This window comes from Sciurus carolinensis, chromosome 6, assembly GCF_902686445.1.
Source record: "Sciurus carolinensis chromosome 6, mSciCar1.2, whole genome shotgun sequence".
NCBI classification, from domain to species: domain Eukaryota; kingdom Metazoa; phylum Chordata; class Mammalia; order Rodentia; family Sciuridae; genus Sciurus; species Sciurus carolinensis.
Window position 1 is genome coordinate 105,521,906 of NC_062218.1, and position 19,270 is coordinate 105,541,175.

At 36.9% G+C, this 19,270-nt stretch overlaps 1 protein-coding gene across 3 annotated transcripts in view; it reads right to left on the reverse strand.

The window, feature by feature from the left end:
- Window positions 1–4,694: 4,694 nt before the first annotated feature.
- The window catches only part of Jakmip2 (janus kinase and microtubule interacting protein 2), a 173,427-nt gene continuing 158,851 nt past the window's right edge, over window positions 4,695–19,270 (reverse strand). For all 3 annotated transcript variants that reach the window (XM_047556188.1, XM_047556187.1, XM_047556185.1), the window contains one exon: window positions 4,695–10,482. The gene's annotated coding sequence lies outside the window, so the exon portion shown is untranslated. The remainder of the gene's footprint in view (window positions 10,483–19,270) is intronic.

A 19,270-nucleotide genomic window follows, 5' to 3' on the forward strand; every position in this document is an offset into this window, starting at 1 on the left:
GGAAAGAGTTTGATCTTATTTTCTAGTGCTAGGTTCGATTTTTCTGAAATGGCTCACTCCAGTCCTAAAGCCCACGTTTATGTTAAATTCTCCGTTCCATAAGCATTTAGGAGTTCACTGTAGGTAGGCAATGGAAAACTGAGGAGAGACTTTAAAGAGGAGGACAACCTGGTATGCTTCGCACATTAAATCAAGTTGAAAGTGAGTAGGGTATATTTAAAAAGGACAAACCTGGAATCAGTCAATATGACTAGGAAGCTGCTGCAAGAGTTCAGAGGAGAAACTCTCAGGAGAAATGTTGGAGAAGAGAGGGTGGGTTGGAGAACTAAAATCAATAGAATTTGTGAAGGATTTGATGCAAAGAGTGAGGGAAAGAAGAGAATTAATTCATGATCCCATTCTAATTCCATCTGGTGCCTGTTGCTGAGTTGGGGAATCCAGGAGAAGGAGGAGGTCTGGATTAAAGTTTAATTCAAGATACACATGGCCTTATGTGTACCCTTATGCTTTCACCATCCTGCATTGGCTTCTCTTTCATTGTTTCGGCTTTATCTGCTTCATTTTAGTATAAGTACCTTAAGAACAAGGACCTAGTGTTCACCATTTCAACACAGAATGCCTTTTGAAAAAAAATTTTAATGAAATTTTTGAAAGTGTCATTCTCATAAAAATAAATGACCATGCATGCAATTTTTATTTATTTCATTAATTATAGGAACCAGTGGCATGGTTAAGCAGGTTTAAGAAGGATTTGAATGTGTCAAATGCGTTCTACTGTTATGAATAACAAATTAGAAAAATTTTAAATAATAAAAAAGAAAGAAAAAGGATTTGAAATCGGTAAAGAGCTGATGAAATGAAAGCAATGTTAGAAACAACGTGCTAATGTGTTTGTAGAACATGAACCCAACATTTATTTGCTTGGTTTTTTCCCCCCCTCTATCAAGTTGAAAAAAAATGCACCAAATCTTATTAATTTTTATAAGTTAATCTCTAACTTTATAGGGTTACAACTGAGCTCTGAATTGTTGCAGAAACCACTCTAAAGAGAAATTATACAGTCATGCCGTTACCTTATTTCCAGGATTTGAATATTGAGTTCTGCACATTTCCCAAGTGCCTCTAAGAATCTCTGTTGTGCATTTTTTACATTGACTTTATATCCTGTGACTGTTCAAAAAGAGATTTGAGGTGTTGTAAATTAAAGGCCAATCAACAAATTTGAGGCAAAATAGTAAGATCCATTATGGAAAGAGAAAAGGAAATTGGTAAGATGCCATTACTAAGTTTTAGATTTGTTTATACATTTCTAGGCAGGGCAAAATGAAAATTTGGTGAATTATCTCATCACAAGGAAATAAAAATATTTTGTAATAGATATTTAGTTATTCATAAGTCATCATGAAATAATATAAATTGTGATGTCCTTGGACCGCGGCTAAGTCTTATTCTGGTCAGTGTTTAGAATTTAGTGTATTTTCTGGCACATAGGTGGTTCCTCTGAATGAGTGAGAGAGCATTGCAATGAACTGATGAGTGACCCCCTCTTTTTTTGGTGCTGGTAAAGATAAAAGAGAGGCTAGGACAGTAATCAGTGGTAGGGCACTTGCTCAGCATGTGAGGGGCCTGGATTCCAAGAACTGAAGAAGGAGGAGGAGGAAGATGAAGAGAAAGGGTTACATTGAAAGAAGAAATCTTAGTTGGAATCTCTTTGAGTTCACTCTCAAGTACTAATGTTATTTTTAATTGTTCTTTATATTGGAACAACTATAGTTTGGGCCTGGACTGTCTCCCAAAGGCCCATGTGTTAAAGGCTTGGTTGCCTGCCCATGGCATTATAGGGAGATGGTAGAAACTTTAAGAGTTGCAGTCTAGTGGGAGGTTTTAGGTCTTTGAAGGTATGCTCTCAAAGGAGACCGTGGCACCCTGATGCCTTTCTCTCTTCAATCCTGATAGTGAGGTGAATTGGTGCTTTTGTTCTGCTATTTACTCTCTGTCATGATGTGCTGCCTGACCATAGGCCTGACTGCAACAGAGCCAACGGACCCTGGACTGAAAGCTCCAGGACAATGAGAAAAATAAATAAATAGATAAAACAACTTTTCTCCATATATGTTGATTATCTCCAGTACTTGCTACGGTAATAGAAAAGTGAGTAACACATGGATCTACAAAATTATTCTTCATACTGTGCTTTATAGATTCCTTATTTGTTTCATGGCTGCAAGCTATTTTGAGGTAGGTCCATACATATGAGGCCATAGAAATTCGATGCTGTGTTGGTCAACTTTTTATTGCTATGATCACAAAACCTACCACAAACAAAAGGAGAAATATTTATTTTGGGTCATGGTTTCAGAGGTTTCAGTCCCTGGTCAGCTGGTTTCAAGGCAGAAACATCATAGTAGAAAATGTGGCAGAGCAACATTGCTTACCTCGTGGTAGCTGGAGAGAGAGAGAGAGAGAGAGAGAGAGAGAGAGAGAGAGAGAGAGAGAGAGACAGAGAGAGACAGAGACAGAGAGAGAAAGAGAGAGAGAGGAGAGAGAGAGAATGTGTGTGTCAGGCCAGGCACAATAAATAACCTTCTAGGGAACACTCTCCAATGCCCTACTTACTTTGATTTCTCTCACCTCCTACAGTTTCCACCACCTCCCAAAACACCATTCAAACTGTTGATCCATCAAATAGGTTAATCTGCTGATGAGCTCTCATGATCCAATAATTTCCTAAAAGTATTGAGCATTGCTGAATACTCTGAGCATTGCTGTGGGGAACAAGCCTTTTAACATGTGAGTCTTTGGGGAACAGTCCAGATCAGAAATATAACAGATGTTCACAGTTGTTACATACCATGGTTCTATAAAGTTTGGAAAAAGGTACATGGATAGGTGAAGGGAAGTAATATCTAGAATAAGGATGGAAAATAGCCAGCATGAGTCTCTCAAACTACACTCAGAACAGGGATACTAATCTAATGATCATGGTCCTTTCCCTATGAGTGTAAATCTACCTTGGTCTCCTTATCATAGTGCATCTACAGGCACAATAAATATTCAAAGTTTTGGAGGAGAGATTAAGAAGAAATCTGTTTGGTATCCATGATGTAGAGTTTATTTCCTGCCATTATACCAATGGTTCTGATTTGTCTCATCCTGTTTTTTTAAAAAAATTTTTTATTAGAACTAAATGGTTATATATAGTAGTTGGGTTCATCCCAACATGCTCATGTGTGCATAAAAATCTGGTTAGGTTCATGATCCACCCCCCTTCTCTCTACCCTTTTTCTCTCCCATTTTCCCCCACCTCACCTTCTCTTTCCTTGAACCTACTAGACTTTCTTTTGCTCTTCTATTAATTTTTATCTGATTGGTTCTGTATGTTATCCTATTCTTTCCTGCCCCTTTCCTTTATTTTACTGTAGCTTCTGTATATGAGAGAAAACATTCAAACTTTTGAGTTTCTAAGTTTGGCTTATTTCACTTAGCATGTCATTCTCCATTTCCATCCATTTACTAGCAAATGCCAAAATCTCATTGTTTTTAGGCTGAATAGAACTCTATTTGGTGTGTGTGTGTGTTTGTGTGTGTGTGTGCGTGTGTGTGTATAACAATTTCTTAATCCATTCATCTATTGATGGGCATCTGGTTTGCTCCCATAAGTTAGCTATTATAAATTGTGCTGCTATAAACATTGATGTGGCTGTATTGCTGTAGTATGCCAATTTTAGTTCTTTTGAGACAATATCCAGGAGCAGGATAGCTGGGTTATATGGTGATTCTGTCCCTAATTTTTTTGGGAATATCCAAACTGCTTTCCAAAGTGATTGGACTAGTCTGCAATACCACCAACACTGTACAATTTTTCCTTTCTCTGCACAACCTTGCTGGCATTTATTGTTGTTTGTATTCTTGATCATTGCCATTCTGACTGGAGTGAGATAAAATCTTAGTATAGCTTTGATTTTCATTTCCCTGATTGCTGGAGATGTTGAACATTTTTCCATGTGTTTATTGGCCTTTTATGTTTCCTCTATTGAGAAGTTTTTGTTTAGTTCTTTTGCTTATTTATTGATTGAGTTATTTGCTTTTTTGTTGCCAAGTTTTTTGAGTTATTTGTGTATTCAGGCTATTAATCCTGTATCAGAGTAGTAGCAAGCCAAGATTTTCTCCCATTCCGTAGGCTGTCTCTTCACGCCCTTCATCATTTCCTTAGCTGTGCAGAAATTTTTAGTTTAATAAGATCCCACTTATCGATTATTGGTATTATTTCTTGTGCTTTGGGGTTATTGTTAAGGAAGTCTGTGCCAGCACCTATATGCTGGAGTATTGGCCCCGTGTTTTCTTCTAGCAACTGTAAATTTTCTGGTCTAATTCCTAAGTCTTTGATTCATTTTTATGTGAGTTTTGTGCAGGGTCAAAGATTAGGGTCTAATTTCATTTTTCTATATATAACTATCCCAGTTTTTTTAACTACTTGCTAAAAAAATTTATCTTTTCTCCAAGATATATTTCTGGCATCCTTGTGAAATATCAGACTCTGTGTCTTCTCTTCTATTCTGTTGGTCTTCATGACTATTTTCCACCCTGTTTTCCCAAAGTAGAATTCAGTTACAAAAAATTAAAACAAAACAAAAAAGCCATATCGACCACTTAAACAACACAAGATAAAGTTTTTAAAAATGCAGCTTGTTTTATTTTTATAGAAACTAAAACACCAGAGTTCATTGATTCCTATATTAAATACATAAATTATAAAATAACCAATTCATAAAACTTTACATACAATAAATTGTTTCCAATCTCTACGGTAATACATACAGTACATGTACATGTCCAGTGTACTTCACAGGACCATTCTTGAGAAACTCAGTCAAATTATATCTTTCTTTCATTATTAAACAAGCACTGAAGCAGTATATGGAGTCGTGTTAATGAGATGGAGAGAACCCTAATTGATGCAGCTGATTGGAGGGAGACTTTGGAAAATTGGCCCCCTGGCTGCAGTAATACAGTGGAAATCTGAGGAATCATCTGTTCAGATTAGCTCAATACTTGAGTCCCCAGAGAACTGTATTTTGAAGATTAAATCATGCATAAATCCTGCTTGGATAGGATTTTTAGTTGATAAAGATATGGGACCTTTGGCTGATATTAATACTGAATATTGTTCTGGATATTTTGTTGCTATTCCAAAAAAATTTCTGGCTTATGGGTCTGGATAATTGAAAACTCAATAAATAGTCTCTGCCACAGTCAATAATAGGAAATAGCAGAAATGAACAGAAGATGGGGGAGCAGAAAGAAGAGGCAGGCAAGGACGGAATGAACACAGACATTAGATGCTAAACAGACATGAACTGCCTCTTCCATCCTAGGACAGAAGCACACACCTGGTAAGTGCTCACTCCATCACACTATGTACAGAATATATATGTGCATATATGTACATCACATATTTATAAAATGCTTAGATTTTGATCTGCCTTATGGGAAGGTGCTATGGTTAATTTGGGGAATAGGCACATTTTGTGAGATGTCTGTTAAATATAAGTGATTTCGCATTATTAATGGATCCTTCAATTTGTTTTTGGTTGGGAAATTGCATCATTCACTCCATAGAAAGTTTGTGGAGTCTTTATCATAGACAAAATTGGACTCAAAAGTCTTCTGTGTATGCTACTCCCACCCTATAGAACATTTCCTATAACAAAGAAGGAAGAATGAGCATGGATGTCAAGACCTCAGTGCAAAAAAGCAAGAACAGGAAACCTCACCAAATTGATTTAGGTTAAATAAAGTAAATCAAAATTCTACTTTTGCCACACTTCCCCCTTAAGTCTATCTTCTATAATTCTGATTAAACACTGAACTTGGACTTGCAACAATAGATTTACTTAGAAGTAAAAAAACTGTCAAACTAAAGACAGCAAAGTAATATGAACTGGCCAGTTTTGAAGTGGAATCAAAGAATTTGGCACTTCAAGAGATTTTATAAGGATCAATACTAACCCTCAGTTGTGCTGAATTCTCTTGCCAATATGCCTGAAAATTCAGTCTCAAGACAGAATATTACACAGAAGAAATGAGGCAGTTGGACATAATGGAAGTTTCCTTTCTTAAGAATTGTGCCTAATGTTTTTCAAACCTCTAGAACCCAGAAGTCCACTTAAGGAGGGACTTGGGTCCCTCCTGCAAGCACTCCTTCAAGATATAAAGAGTCATCTAAGATCTGTTTTGATTACTGATCTTTCAAAAGTTGTATTGAGCTTTCTAAATATGGTAGATGAATCTGAATTATTAAAATGATGAATTAAACTAATAAAAGTTATTAAAACTACCAAAACTTTGTCATGAAAATTTCACAAAGGGCAACAAGCAATGTAACCCCCAAATAATATAACCAATTATTATTCTATTGAATGTGTATATGTATATATTCTGCACCACTCTGACAGATCAAAAGGATGCAATCAAATATTAAAGAAATAAAATCTGTGTTGTCCATCTTTTGATGTAACATAACACAGAGGGTCCAATAATTCAAACATCAACATACAACCAATAAATATTCTTCTTACAGGTTCCATGAAAACCTATGTAGGTTATAGAGACATGCATCATTTAAAAATAGTGAGCTTATGAATTACATTGAAGACAGGAACATACAAATTACACAATGGATTTACTGGGAAATAAATAGGCAGAAAGGAACAAGTTTGCCAGTGGTTTATTTAAAACCAAAGAAAAGAAAAACAATCAAAGAGTTTGAAATAAAAGACTGTAGCAAAAATTCCTTGGCAAACTTTATTTCTTCAATAACAAGTGGAGAACCAATCCTCCTTTCTACCCCAGTGGTGACCACGCCCTCTCCACATCTGTCCTTCTGAGTTTGGAAGACCCATACTGCCTGCATGAGCAGTTATTCGGGCATTGAGGGAAAAAAAATCAAAGTGAAATTAATTCTTCAGCCCCTAAAACCTTACTTTGGCAATAATTTAATTTGTAAGACATAAGTTTAAAGGAATATGATTTTCTCAGAATATTCTATTATCTTCTAAAATGAAAGTTGGGTAATATTAAAAAATAAATGAAAAAAAGGACAGTTTAGTGACATGCTTTCTAATGTGGTAATCAACTAGAGTTTTTCTCTCCATTTCTTGCCTCTCATAGAAATTTTTCTGTCCTGAATGAATAACAGTGCTAAATTGGATTTTTAATTTATCTCAAACTATTTTAAATAGTTACTTTTTTTCAAGGGTACAAATATTTGCCTAAGAAAAATTCAGTAAATGAACCCTCATTGTTCAGATTCCTACTAACTCATTGGCCAAATATGTCAGGATAGTACAGATACAAAAATTAAATATCAGAATGGGGATTGTCTTTTTTTTCTAAAGAAATGGAGCCATGGTAGACCTCTCTATTATTAACAAGGCATCCTGTTTACTATTGCTGAACTTTAAATGTAAAGGAAGCATGCATTTAGATTTGGTCCATTTCTGTGTATCCATAAGTGACTGCAACATAAATACACAATTTTCCTGATGCTGTTATAATTGTGAAGTAGATGACAGAAAGATGTATCACTAAAAGTATTTAGACTTATCCAAGGATAATTTTGTAGATCATGAGCATGACTTAACAAAAATATCACCATTTAGCTTATAATCTAGAGAAATTTGCTTGATCACTTGGGTCTTAAGCAGAAAGGAAGAACATCTCCTTTTGCATCAGCCCTAAACTCATCTAAATCGTCTCAGATGATCATCTTAACTGTTGTTGCTCTCATATGATTGGGAATATGATACAGTCCAATTAATAGCAGACAAGCAGATAGGACATATGAGGAAGACACACAAGTTTTGCAAATGTTTCTAATTATTTAGGAAGAGCTGTTGGATATATATTTTAACCTACAAGTTTCTTGGTGGGGAATGCTGGATACAGAGAAGGAAGGTATGTTTGATGGAGTACAGATTTGCTCAGATAGGCCCTGGAGTGTAAGAAAAGAGCAATTGAAGAGAAAGGTCTGAATTATGGGAGAGAAATTTGTCCTCTTCCATATTTTCTGAATGAGGTTTGCTAAAGTTAGGTGATAGACATAACAGAAGTACCCTGTTACACATTTACTACACAGTGAACCTGCTCTTCACATTTAATTTAGAACCTACCTAGTTAATCAAAGAACCCAGTAGGATGGGCTGGGCATGAAGCTCAGTTGGTAAAGCACTGGACTGGTGTGCCAGAGGTCCGTGGGTTCAATTCCCAGTGCCACAGAAAAACAAACTTGGCAAAGAATTCAGCAGGATAGTTCTGTTTGTGCATTCCCAGTTTGACATATCATCTGACCTTCCCTCCAAATGAAAGTATAACCAGGCTTATTGTTTGACACTGCCAATTCTTTCCAAGCCTTCCTTTCATGGTTGGATGTCCCAGTGATCAAAGTGGAATTTTGTTTGATGCAATCATGAGCTGGGAGATGCTTATCATTGAAATGACACACTCTTCCGTCCTGTTCAATAGCATGAGATGACTATTTGCTATAGGTGATTAGAGATCCTCATTTGGGATCTTTCAATCTTTATTGCTAATAATGTTTCAGGTAGCTTGATGGCAATGCTTCAGTGCTGCAAAGCTTAGATTTAACCAAACTGAAGCACTATTTTATTACACAGGGGAATCTTTTTTCTCAACAACACAAGTCAAATACAGCAGTTATAATAATTACAAAGCACTTTGTGCTACTTTAAGCACCTCTTGTTCCAGAATTGCAAATAAAATATTTCATGAAAAAGCATTTCAACCCCATTTTGCAGATGAGGAAACTGAGGCACAGAGAGGTTAAGTGACTGGGCCAAAGACATCTGGGTCAGCAGTACATACAAGGACAAAAAGTGGGTCCCCAGTGTTCTAGCATTTCTTGCAGATTCTTCAGTTATTGTTCTGGCTTTGAAAATGTTAGCACTAAAACTGAAGGAAAAAGACACTGAACTCACATATGGAAAGATATGTGTAGCATTTTGTAGAAAGAGTTTCTTGCTCCCTACACACATTCTCTATGCATGGGAATTCTAACCCCATAAATAAAACCTTGAAATATTGAAAAATCAAGGTTATCTTGTTATCTATAGTAAATGAGGAGTAAAATTAACTTTTCAGGAGCATGTATTTTTTCTCAGAGTTGAGACCAAACTCAGAAATGCATAACTTAGGAAAAATACTGGTCTTCTAATTGTCTCTGGTATAAAATGGCCTTATCAGCAACATAATGGTACCTCTATATAGAAAAGTAGAGCCTTCTTGTTGCTGATAGCTGACCAGGAAGAAAACTTATCACTCTAAATGACAAGAGGTCAGATTGCTCTAGGTATATCAGGAAGTTTTAATATTCACATTTCTGTGGCAAACCCAACTGTCAGTAGAAGTTTACTTATCACCCCTATGAAGTTTTAACCCAAATCATATAACATACTCATTTGCACACAATTTTAAACTGAAAACCAGCAATTATGAAAATTGAAGGATTCAGAGGTGCTCTGTGGCCCATGTTCCCTATGGATGTTGGCGTTCTAAACAGAACTAAGTCAGGGAGCTTGTAATTTAGAGTATCATCTTCTTATATGAATGAGATCAGTCCATTGTTGGTGAAGGAATGCAGATGTGAGAGAAGAATAAGGAAGCATCCAATCCGCATTTACATCTCATGTTACATTCACATGAGTCCTTTGACTTGGTTGCCAGTTTAGACAGGGTCACTGTGATCCACTTCTCATCTGTCATCTGTGGAATGCATTCCACCTGCTCCACCTTTTGCAGAAAATCAAAATGGAGAGTGCTTTTCTTCCCTTCACACTGCAGATGTCTCTGTTCCTGAGTTTAAAAAAATCATAAAGACAGAAAAGCAAATCCCTGTAGTAAGAAACCAGACTTTTCAAATGAAACATTTTATTGTAAATAGCTCCTCATAGGTATTCCTCGTGCTTCATTCCCCACCCACCCTTATTTATTTATTTTTTTGTGTGGTTGGTTTTGTTTTGATTTTTTAAAATTATGTTTATTTTGAGGACTGGTATTTCCATGGGGTGTGGTGTTACATTAAAATGCCCCCCCTGCACAGCAGGGGTTGAATGTTTCATTGTAACTTTGGTTCCATGCCCAAGACACATCTTTGCTTGATCTGCTGAAACTGGTTTCATTGCTGATTTTTTTTTCTTTACACAATATATGTTTATAGTCTTTTCTTCTGGTTTGACATATACATGTTTCATTAAATGCAGCATATATTGTAGATTTTCAACAGGGTCATGTACGAACTGTCAAGTAAGAAACCTTGAATAATGGCTTTAAAGTACAAGTTGCAGTCTTGGCTACAGGGAAGTGCTTAGCTTTTGATCTCCCTTGCACTGGTGTAAACAATTTTGCCATCTTTGAAGGTTTAGAAGCATTTGCCTTTCTGGGGTCTGTTCCTTGTTTTCGGTTATTCTGTAAAACAAAGAAAAAAATTCTTTAATCATCATTTTTGTTAACGGCTGAATAATAAAAAAAAGTCTAAAGAGTGAAGTTTGCTTCAATTCCCAGAGTCCCTTCCCACCCCACAAAAAAGCAATAGTGTTATAAAGATAAATAAAAATATTATTTTTCAATTCCTTACCATCTCTTTGAGCTGAACGTCTTTGTGCAAGTTTTATGACATTTCTAAGCTTAATTAATTTAATTTTAAATGAGAAAATAAAAGTCTTTATTTCAAAAATTGTTGCACAATAATATATGTAGAGCAAATAAAGTTTCTTGTCTTATATTAAGTGGCCTGAAATATTAGGTATTATCTTTATTGCCTTTTCCTCTGGGGACTTCAGGGCCGTATCTTAAAACTCGATTGCAGCATCATGCCCTTGACATTAATTTAAGGCTATTTTAAAAACAGTTCTGTCTATGCCCTTAAGTGACTTGTTTTTATGTCACCCTTTCTCCTCCATCATTACAGTCATTGACAGGTAGTTTCTACACTAAGGACTAATTAGAGAACTCCCTGGAAATCCTGCCACAGGGTTTTCCCGGACATGTCCCTGAAAAGGTGCGGTGCTAGAGCTAGGCCAGTCAGGACTTTCAGCCCTGTTCCTCCTCAGGTCCACGTGTCTGGGTTTTCACTTGGGTAAAAGTCTAGCACCTAACGCTCTCTCCTCCAATAAAGCTGCAAATAGCAGAGGATGTGCTATCATGTGTTACATGACCAAGGACAAATTATATAAGGCTGCAAAACCTCAATTTCTTCGTCTATAAAGTGAAGATACTAATTCACTAGAAAGACTTTATTACTGTCCTGAAATGTTGACCAAGATCCTAAGTAGGGGAAAAGAAGGCACTTAGTACCCAAATGGACACTTCCAGGATACAACATATTAGCAAATTAAAGATTCAGAGAAATTCCTGCTGTGAGTAAAAGTCAGAAATATTTGGAATCTCTATTGGTAGAGTCACTTTACTTCCAAGACTGTGTTAGACTGGGATGAAAGAGTGATGAAGTTATAGAGAAGGAGCAGGAAAGGAAAAGCAGTGGCTGGGGACAGTCACACTGGGGGAGGGTGGAGAAGGCATTAAAGGTATGATAAGACTGGTGCTGTGTGCAAGAGGAGACCTGCTTTCTATGGCTCAAACATAGACTCGTTTCCCTGGATTTTCTGAGTGAAGACTTGGAGAGAGATGACAAGATGGGGCCAACATGGGGGCAGTAGTGTAGTGGTCTCCTTGTCCATTCTTCAACTAAAAACTGCCTCCCCACCTGGGAGCTGTGGGCTACACCAACAATAATATGGGGACCAAAATGGCAGTGGAAGAGGCTGGGTGCAATAGTGGGACTCGTGCATGGAGCTTGCTCCTACAGCCTTCTGAATAACTCACAGGTCTCCTAGGATGGCCAGTCTTTCTCCCCTCTCAGAGGAAAGACATCAAGACCTGGTTAACAGGGGCAGTGAAATGGTCTATGGGCAGGATGCCTTTCCCTTTGTTCCCCTGGAAAAGGGCCGAGCCTTGAAGGTAGGAGCATGCCCCTTACAGCAGAGCAGGAACCCACTCCCCATTGGGTACCTGACTCATGACTCAGGTAGGACAAGGGAGAAAATGAGGTCAAAGTCTGAGATTGAATTTCTAAACTGGGCAAGACTTTTGACTGACAAGGTAGGGAACCATCTTAAGGTTTAATTAAAGAAAGAGAGGGATATATGACAGAACCTAAGAAAACAGACTCAGTTCGTATTTGCACACCACTGTAATGACAACCTTAAACAACTGATTGCAACTATAATCATCTATTCCCTGGTAAAAAGGAGAGCTGATCTGAACATTTATATAAAAGACCCTTTAAGGGATATATGCATGTTTGAATATTTGTATACATAAAGCTATACTAACACAAAAGACTTTTATTTACAAATTTTCAATTTATATTTCAAGAGAGATTATACCCTACTTTGTGTCAAAGCTTGTGAAGGTAATTTCTGCCTATTAAAACTGAAATAAATAAAACCCATCGTATGAGTAAATGTGTTGGTTTTAAAAACAAATGAGCTTATAAGAATTCTCTTCAAATGTTACATTTCTGTAAATTGAGGAGTACCTGTAAAAGGAACTATACATTTATAGGAAAGCCAGATTTATTCAAATTGACCCTCTGAGTAGCTGCAATTATCCAGATCACAATAGGGGTCATAGGGATTCTTTAAAATAGGTTGCTTAATTGTGCTGAGCTGTACTTTCCTTCGCCATGAAACAGCAATTGCAGCTATCATTTCTGAATCTTTACAACAGGCCACCAGACTAAGTCAATGATGTAGCACATCACTCTGAATTGTGACTCTAGTATGTACAAGGGCTCTGTCATCCAACCAGCTCCACATCACAAAACCGAAGGGCCGTCAATCACAGTTTTCACTCCTTCGACCCTCATATTCACTTGATCGGATTGTATAGTGTCTTCAGTAAATGGTAGCTATTTTCATTACCTACATTTAAAGATGAAGAAATTGACACTGAACACTGAAATAATTGGTTGATGAGAATCTTAGTGGGAAAAGCAGATCATAATGTTGAGTGGAACCTAACTAAAGCCAGAGGATGGAGACAATCCTGATTTTCCATGGAGATGGGAAGGACAAAGGGATGGTGGTTGATGTTGGTGTGGGAAATGTGTAGAGATGGCAGCACATTTTAAAACGCCTGAGTCAAAATGGGCGTGGTGGTGCTCACCTGTAATCCCAGAGGCTTGGGAGGCTGAGGCAGGAGGATGGCCAGTCTCAGCAATTTAGCAAGGCCCTAAGTAACTTAGCGAGATCCTGTCTCTAAATGAAATATTAAAAAAGGGCTGGGGATGTGGCTCAGTGGTTATGTACCACTGGGTTCAATCCCCGGTGCCAAAAAAAAAAAAAAAAAAAAAAGGCATGAGTCAAGACAGAGTGCTTGGTATGTCCTAAGAACCTGACTTTAAAGAGTCTATGAGCCAGGTTCTATACTATTGATTTTTCTTATGTAATGTCAAAAAATAATATAGAAAAACTAAATATGATGCTATTCCTTGCTGAATTTGGCCAGGGTTGGGGGTGCTGGGTTTTGAACCCAGGACCTTGCACATGCTAACAACTTGCTCCACCACTGAACTATGTACTCCACATCTGCTAATTTTTTTTTTTTTTAGTAGCAGGAAATTAAACTTTGGAGTGAGCTATGATTTGAATGCTTATGTCCCCTCCAAATCCATGTTGAAACTTAATCCCTAAGAGATGGTCTATTAGGCCATGAATGCTCTCCTGGATGGGAGTAGTGCCTTGTGAACAGGCTGGAGGAAGCTAGTCAGGCACCTCTGTCCCCTCCACCATGTGAACACATCCACAAGGTGCCACATAGGAAGCACAGAGAGGGCCCTCAGCAGACCCTAAACCTGCCAATGCTTCCGTCTTAGACTTCCTAGCCTCCAGAACTGGGAGAAATATATTAATGTTATTTATTAACTTCCCAGATTTAGGATTTTGTTATTGTGACACAGAGCAAGACAGAGAAGTATAATCTATTTTGAAGGGTTGTTATAAATATAAAGTAATGAATATTAAATTAATTTAAGGCTGTAATCCAAGACAGCCTCTTCCTTATCATAATATCACTAGCACTATTTTCAAAAGCATTTAGTGATTATTGACTGTGCTAAGCGCTATCTAGGTGTTTATGATATAAGGATAAACAAACATTAAATTCAATGAGGGAGACATTAAATATTATATATATACATATTTCCAAATTATATATATACACACACATATGTATATGTACACATACATATGTGTGTATGTTAATCCATCCAAATTGCATGCAAAATTTGACCAGAAGAGAAATCAACAGAGACTTCTCTGAGTGGGGATCTGAAGGATGAGTGAGCAGGGTTTACTGGGTGAAGTAGAGGAAAGTATTTATGCACTAAGATAGTTTGAGCAAACTTTGCAGGAGGCAGGAGGGAGTGTGGCTCATCAAGGGAAAATGGAGCAACAGGAAGCCCGGGAAACTGTCTGTGGTTAGACCATTGCTGGACACATTAAGGAACCAGCACTGGATTCTAACAGTGGGGCTTTCCATGGAAGTACACAAGATGAGATTTGGGATTGAAAACCTCACTCTCATTGCTGGGGGAGTATCAACAGAGAAGCAGTGAGCCCAGTGAGGATATTCCAGTTACAGCAGAGGGGTAGAAATGCATCTGGTTATATAGTCTTTGCTTTGAATTCTCTAAATAATCTCCAAATATATAAGGAACAAATTCAAGATGCTATCTTGTTATTACATTACTACACTATTGATGTCTCTGCCCTCACATGTCACAAATCTGCTTTCAAATTCATTTACCCAGGTATTTACTCAATCATCCATCTGCCCTTCTGTCAACTTCAAATTTATGCAGCACCTGGCATATATAAGGCATATTATAGCTAATGAAATTACAAAAGCAAATATAGCTTAAGCCCTTCTCTACATCTACTGAGTTCAATATGTCTATTAAGACAGACATGGAAATAATTTTACTATGACTAGATAAAAGCCAATGGATATATTTACATAAAGAAAGGTATGATTAACTGGCATACAATGATTCATCTTGTAGACTTTCTTTACTAATATAAAACAATAAGAAACAAAATTCTTTTATTTTAAACAAGTACAGTAGAAATTGCATGTGGTCATTTGTTGTCCACAAGTCACTTGTAAACTTTGGTTCTGGGAGATTGAAAAAATGTAAATATAAAAAAAGTGCCATTTGCATATTTTATGATGATTTGTAACCATTAACCAGTGGTGTGACTATTTTTATAATACAGTATTTAATTTTTAATTTTTTTTTTATTATCAGAAGACTAAGCTAGTACTACATGGGGTTTTTTTTTTTTAACTTTTTAAAAAAATCTCTCAAAGTAAGAATATTGAGCTGTTAAATTCAAGAATGTGTGATTAACCCCTGAGAAATGTCATCAGAAATGAACTAGGCCAGGGTAGGTGGCTAAGAAGTCACTATTGTCTGTTGTCTGGTCTTCCCAGCTTCATAATGAGCAAAGCTGGTGTTGTCCTTTTCACTAATCCATTCCTGTTCAGAAGAGGGGACTCTCCAGCGGGTCATTGCAACTGGGATATGAATAACCTGGGGGCAGCTATATTTCTTCTCCTCTCATTTTTACCTTCCTTTTTCTCCCCGTGTAACTGTCCAACATGAAAAAGTTAGTGATTGCTATGTCTAGAGTGTGTTCCCCCAATAAACATTGAAGTTGCATTAATCCTCAATGCCACAGTGTTGGGATGTGGGGCCCATGAGAGGTATCAATCCATGAGGGCAGAGTGAATGGATTAGACATTACATCTGGGTTTCTTGGCCTTCCAACTTGGGAACTTTCACTTGTGGCCTCCTGGGACTCTCCAGTCTTCAAGCCTGAGCTAAGAGTCACACCATTGGCTTCAATGGTTCTCTGTTCTGACTTGTACTGAGCCACACAAATGGCTTCTCTGGAGCGTGGAGGTGGTTCATTGTGAGAGTTAGTCTCCATACTTAATGAGTCAACTCCCTTAATAGAACCCCTTTATTCCACCCTATCTTATCCTATCCTATCCTATTCTATGCTATTCTATTCATTCTGTCTTTCTGGAAGAATATAACAGATGCAGTGGTACACTAGCTATTCGGAATAAAAAGAATGCTTAAACAGATGATACCTCTGGAACCACCTGTTTAAGGCAAAAGTTCCAAGGTAATCCATGTGGCTGAATCATTCAGTTGTCAGGCACTAAGAGCAGTGAAGGAGCTTTTAGCTGCTTCCATATCACCACTGAAAATAATGGCTTAGATAATTGCTAAAAGAAAAGAAGTAGTCACTTCATTTTAAGAAAGAAATATGTTTATACATAAGTTACTCTTGGGTTTCTGAGGAGAGTAAAAATCATTTATTTAGTCTAGAAAATCTTTTTATGGTTATTTGCAGTTTACTTCTATAACCTGCTGACAAAAAAGCACTTTTCTTCTTTTCTTGTCCTCTTTCTTGCCTGCTTTAGAGACATAAGTAGCATTAATCACATTAATCAGTTTTCAGTCATGTCATACTACCTTACTTTAAAATCTGGATTTTTCACCAAAAAGAGGTGACAAAAAGCAACTTCATATTTGGATTTAGGCAATAAACTACCTGGAAATACCAGAAGTTATCATTTCTAATATTTATATTGCAAACTCAATAAATTTGATAGCTAACCTTTTAATGTTAATTACTGAGTTGTTGATTATTTAACTTTGCAATGTGGTAAGTGTTTTACATGCATTCATTCAGTTCTCTCAACACAACACCATGCTACCGGTAACATAATCACTTCATGGAAGAGGAAACCTAATCTCACATAGATGAATAAATTGCTTACCATCACATAGCTGGTCAATGGCAGGATTCAAACTATATTTGACTTCAAAGCTACACTACTCACCCATTTTCCTGCATATATTTTATACTGATGAGATTCATTATCACATTCATTTACTTTATATTATTACTTCTCATCATAGCCTTTCATTTAACAGTCATTGAGTTTTAATTATGTGCTATTTTGGAGGAAAACAAATCAAATTTTGCACATTCTTTAAGGAATTACAGAGAATGGGAAAAGATATAGAGATAAGCATATCAGAACTGCAAAAACCAACTGCAAAAGCCGTACTACAGAAACAGTAGACAATGCTTTTGACTGCTAACACATGCGAGCATAAATGATGTTCAAAATATGGGAGAGAGGCCCTTTGTTCTTTAGAAGTTAAAATTAGACTCTGGAGTGAGGTATTGGGATACAAGTCCTAGTTCTGCCAATTGCAGCTTCATGGTCTTGGGAAAGTTTCATGCAACTGTAAAATGGGAATAACAGCAACACTCACCCAGGGGTGTTTGGTGAGGATTAAATGTATCTAATGTTCAGAACAACTCCTAGCATATGCTATCATAGCCATTATTGATGTCAATATTGAAACTTTGTGGTTTTGTAGCTAGTACTTATGAAGTTTGATTTTTTTCTTCCTTTAAACTATCATCTATTACTGGTCTCTCACTGAACTTTATTCACCCTGTTTCTTTATTTATTGTTTTTTAGGGGGCAGGAGTTGTTTTCTGACACTGGCCAATTTGATCCATTCCTATAGAAACTTGCCCTTTTTCTGTTTAGATATTATCCTTTGCTTTAAGACTCAGGCTTCCCCTTTGTGTACTGCAAGGCTCTCACCCTTCTCACCAAAGGACAGTTTTCAGTCTAAAAAGAAAATCTTTTGGAAGAAGGAATAAAGCCAGAGAGGCGGCTCTAAGAAGACATGCTTCACTTGCCTTGTATCAGGCCATGCTAAAGCCCTCTTCCTGGTTTGTGTTACAAGCAGGTAACAATTGATACTCACGGAGGGAGAAAGGGTCTCTCTTCCAATTTTCAACTTGCTGGAAAAGAATGTTAAATGAGCTGGATTCTAGGAAGGATCTTTATATAGTGTAACTTCATGGGATAATCAAAGCTGACACGCATCGTGGCAAATGGATTTAGAATAGTAGCTAGCCCTTTTTCCTTTTTAACCATGGTATTGAGATTTATGGTTTCCATACGTGGCTGGACAGCAGAATCACCTGTTACGCTGGTTAAATGCAGATCAATCCTTGCTCTCCACCTTCTACCCTCTATCTCAACTCCATCTCCAGTGACCTGATTCATTGAGTCTGCAGTAGGGCCTTGGAATCTGTTATTTTTAAGCATTGGAAATCACTGGCTGAGATTACTTATGCATGTGTTCATGAGATATGGACTTGGTAATGGCAAGTCCTATTTTTCCTTCCTAAATTGACATTGAAATGTAATTTATTTAAAAACAAGATCCAATTTTACTTAATAGTCTACTTCATTGAGGTCTGATGAAGAGAGACTAGAAAAAGGGTTGAAAAAATAGTAGTCATTATTGGCTTGTTAAATTCTCAGAATCAGCATTTTCTTTCTGTCTGTCTTTCTCTCTCCTTTTTTTTTTTTTTGGTATTGGAGACTAACCCAGGGGCAGTTAACCACTGAGCCACACTCCCAGTCCTTTTTTTTTTTAAAAAAAATTATCATCTTACTAGGAATAATTTCAAATGGTTTACAAAGAAAACTTATTCATTGTGTTTGACGAGTTTTCACAATAACTCTTAATGAAAGATACGTTCACCAATAGACAAAACATCAGCAGAACTATGCAACATAAAAAAAGATAACAATATAAAGGAAGACAATCTGCTGAATATTAAAAGCCATCTCAATATGAACTCTTTGCAACCAATGCAGAATAAGCTATCAAATCCAAACCATACTAAGGTTAAGTTTGACTGATGGAAGTCAGGAGTCAATAATAAGGAAAAAAATATTAAGTTTCTCAGTGCAAGAGAGTTGAATAGTGTTTTGGAGCATTTCGCTGGCTGGTACAAGCAGTATTAGAAAATTCTTTTGGCAAGGAATAGAAATAAATACAAATAGAATTCTACATGTTTAAATCAGCAGACTGTCCCAGGAGTGACATAGGTATCAGTGAAGTAGCAAGGGGATAACTTTAAAACATTATTCATTGTGGGTTCAAAAAAACATTCAAAACTGATTTATTTAACGGTGTCACAATAGCTATGTCCGGGCACTTAGGTTGAAAGGAAGTAAAAATTTTAAAAATGATACTTTTTACCCCCAAGGAGAATTTCTTCAAAACCAAACGTAT